The 4,201-nt window shown below is 33.5% G+C and overlaps 1 long non-coding RNA gene across 1 annotated transcript; it reads left to right on the top strand.

The window, feature by feature from the left end:
* The first annotated feature begins 1,795 nt into the window (after positions 1 to 1,795).
* LOC107831124 (uncharacterized) lies at positions 1,796 to 3,955 on the top strand. Its single transcript, XR_001658285.2, has 2 exons — positions 1,796 to 2,014; positions 2,379 to 3,955. It is a non-coding gene; the product is annotated as an uncharacterized LOC107831124 (long non-coding RNA).
* The last annotated feature ends 246 nt before the right edge of the window (positions 3,956 to 4,201 follow it).

The following is a 4,201-nucleotide window of genomic DNA, read 5'->3' as shown; positions in this document are numbered from 1 at the left end:
GGGGTCTCAAGGTGAAAATTATGATGAAACTTCACATCTAAATGAGCTTCAAGTTTATTTGTCTCAGGGACTTGAAAAGGAGAATCCAGACGGCTCTTTTGATCTTTTGGAATGGTGGAAGGCAAGGGAAAAACATTTTCCTGTTCTTGCAAGGATGGCTCGGGATATTTTATCAATTCAAGCTTCAATTGTTGCATCAGAGAGCGCTTTCAGTCAAGCAAGACTGCAAATAGGTGATCATAGAGCGTCTATGAGGGATAGCTTGGAAAAATCAGTATTGTTTAGAGATTGGATCCGCTCGGAAAGAAGAAACTTTGGAATTGCAGAAGCACAACCGGCGATAGATGAAGCTTATGAAGAAATGATAGCGGAACTTGCGGAGGATTCGGCTTCGCCCGGAAGTGTTGATGAACAAGCTTCTTTTCCACCACCACCAACGCAACCTCCTCCGAACCTTGAAGGATTTATGAGATTTGTTAGAGATAATACATAGAATAATATGTAACTTGTATTTTGGCACATCTTCCTTAGTTTTTTTTCCTTCTAATGGTGGTATTAGTACCTTGTTGTGCTCATTCCATTGGGGGAAGGATGACTAAGAAAGATATGTCATTTTTTGGTAATAAAATTTATTGCTTCTACCCATGAGCTTCTTTTCGCAATATTTCTTTGTCTATACTTAGAATTATTTATAAGCTACAATATATACATAATATACAATATATATACTACAAGAAAATATATAAGAGAATATATATACATAAGATACAATATAATATACTACAAGAAAATATATTATGCGAAAATATATACATAATATACAATATATATACTACAAGACAATATATTATGCGAATATATATACATAATATACAATATATATACTACAAGAAAATATATTATGCGAATATATATACATAAGATACAATATATATACTATAAGAAAATATATAAGAGAATATATATACATAAGATACAATATAATATACTACAAGAAAATATATTATGCTACAATATATACATAATATACAATATATATACTACAAGAAAATATATTATGCGAATATATATACATAAGATACAATATATATACTATAAGAAAATATATAAGAGAATATATATACATAAGATACAATATAATATACTAAAAGAAAATATATTATGCTACAATATATACATAATATACAATATATATACTACAAGAAAATATATTATGCGAACATATATACATAAGATACAATATATATACTACAAGAAAATATATTATTATGTGAATATATATACATAAGATACAATACATATACTAAAAGAAAATATATAAGAGAATATATATACATAAGATACAATATAATATACTTCAAGAAGTGATATTTATGCATGACAATTTAGTGTTTTACTATTGTTTTGTTATTTTCTTTTTCGTCAAGCACTTTAATAATTAGATATACATATATACTACATATATATTTTTAATATAGCCATGATACTACAAGAAATTGTCTTAAAAAAAAAAACCTGCTAGGCCCGCGAAGCCCACGAGCCCGGCCCGTTAAGCACAGGACCATGTGGGCTTAGGCCCGTCACGGACCGGTTCCACCCATTAGGCCCACGAAGACCGGGACCGCCAGGCCCAGGACCGCCAGAGCCCAGGACCACGAAGCCCGGACCGCGAGGCCCGGCCCGTTAGGCCCACTAAGGCCCGGGCCCGTGACAAAATACAGCATTACTCTTACCCCATCTTCTCCTCCTCCTTTTTAGCAAAATTTGGCCATCATCTCTTGAAATCCAGAGCTTTTCACTCCATTTTGATACAAATCCCATCTCTCTCACATGTGGTCTCCTTTTTCGAGCAAGTAGGACATGCCAACAGAAAATAGTCAAGCCAAATCTTAACTCTTTTGTAAAATAGCAAGGACAAATCTCTGCCACTCTGAAGCAAGCAAAGGATTTGGTCAAATTTCTTCAAAAGAATCCAAAACTCTTCTCCCAACAATAGCGAGGTTGCACTCCATGGGTAGGATTTACCTCTGGCTATCTCGATTTCTTTGTACTTTGTTGCCATTTTCATACTTTGAATTCTCAAACGGACATATTCAGAAGCTTTACCCGTGACACCCCTTTGAATAATTTTGAATTTCAAACTTAATCTCTAACCCTAGACTTTTTCCCTATAAATGCTACTGTTTTCCACAAGTGAGAGGGGAACTTTTTTGGAGGGCGGCCACCATTTTTGAACTTCAAGATTCAGCCGCCTACATCTACACTAGACATAAGAATCAGCCGCCTCTTGAACACTACTTTATCACTCACATCTGATATAGTCTCAAATACTCAAGACTCTCTTACAAAACTTTCTTTTCTGTCTCGGTCAACTTTAGCTGTGACAGATATGTTGGAACTCATTCCGATCGAGGTTCGAATCTTTTGCACAACGAGAGAGTAGATTCGAGGCCAACATCGTCCTAGTTCACTGCCCCACAACAGGTAAAATCTGACTTTTTTTTTTATTCTGATCTTTCCCTCAAGGAAATTGTATTTGCTCTTAAAAAAAAACATATCTTAGGTTTACGTTTGTTTGTTGTAGTGTAATGTACAGATGACATTTTTTTTAATAGTAAAGTTATGTGAAGAATCCATGTTTTAAGTCTAGTTGTATTCAAATTGGCTGTGTTAAACTTTATTGACCAAACCATGCTATTTGCTATTGTTTTCTTGGCTATTCGAAGAAGTGATGTTGTTCAAATGTATTATAAACCATGTTCTTTAGGATTTCATGTCTTAACAACCATCTGTTCTAAAATACTTTTAAAACTATATTCTTGAAGTGTAAAATAATGGTAGAAAGCATAGCCTGTGGGTTATTTTGGTAATTATAGAGATGACGACAGTGGGTGATAATAATATTCATGCTTAGTTTAAGTACTTCTCTAGGATGTTAACTGACCATGTTCCAAGTTTGTTTAGAAGCACATGATTTTGGTTTCTGCTGTCAGTAGTACTAATAGGAGCTGACCACTGTTTCACTTGCTTAGATAATGGATATAAAAAGGGTATAATCTGTTAAGACATTTAAGCTGATCTATTGTATCTCTAAATAACAAAATACACGACTCTACATTTTCTTGGTTTTGATAACTCAAAATAGCATGCCATTAACTTCCTTTTACAAACTTTGTTCAAAGTAGGCGTTGGCTAGTTATGGGTATGTGTTAGCTCTCTGTTTCTTTTTCTATGTAGATGTGGTAACAAGTTTTCTGCGACCCTCTTTTAACACTTAGAAACCAAAACAAATGAATTTAATATCTCATTTTAAATAGACTCTTGCTAACGAAGTGAATGCTACTGATGAGAACTTGCAAGTCTTTTTTGTTGTTGACATCCTTCGGTTAATAATTTAAAAGTGGCCTTAGAAACTGTAGAATATATCCTTGTCCGCCCATTTAATTTAGACATTTTAGGATAATACTCAATAGAAGATAAATTTACATCTTAACTTTAAATATTACTTAAGAAGCTATTTCCTGTTAGTAGGAGGTGATTCTTTATATTTTGGTCACCATGGCATGTGAGCATATTTGTTTTAATACAAGTTGGAAAGATCTATATTTCCTCTCTGACTTTCATGTCTGTTAAGAAGCATATGTTCTTCTCTAACTGTTTTATTCTTTCTTTGTTTTTCGCATGAACACCGGAGCCCGAAGAGTTTCACTTTGAGACTCTACGATGCCGTAGCACCTCATGGAATCAACACTACATATTCTAACCTCAAATTCTCTAGGAGAAACTATAAAGAACCATCATTTTCGGAGTTCCTGAAGGAGCTGCCCGCTATTCCATCTTAATCTTTACTTTGCCAATTCCTAACTTTTATTAACAATCTGCTTTTCTTTTGTATGAATGTAGCTTGTCTTTGCTTGTTATGTTAAGATTAGTATGACCAAGTTTTCATTTAGAATTTTTGTTAGTAACGGACTACTACTTTTTCACACATGATAAGATATCTAGATATAAAGAATTTGAAATCGACAATTAGCCACATTTTACTCGTCAATAGTTTGGGATAATGAACCTTACTTAGGATACCTCACTTAGCTAAACAATCAGTTTGTTTGAACACATAAATATTCGCCTGTGTAAGGTTTAAGATTTTTAACTGAATTTGCTTTCTAAGCTAACGTACAAGTTAATACTTATTCACAGC

Source organism: Nicotiana tabacum, chromosome 11 (genome assembly GCF_000715075.1).
Source record: "Nicotiana tabacum cultivar K326 chromosome 11, ASM71507v2, whole genome shotgun sequence".
Lineage (NCBI taxonomy): Eukaryota > Viridiplantae > Streptophyta > Magnoliopsida > Solanales > Solanaceae > Nicotiana > Nicotiana tabacum.
Note: the sequence above shows the minus strand (reverse complement) of the source record. Positions and strands in the feature narration are given on the sequence as shown.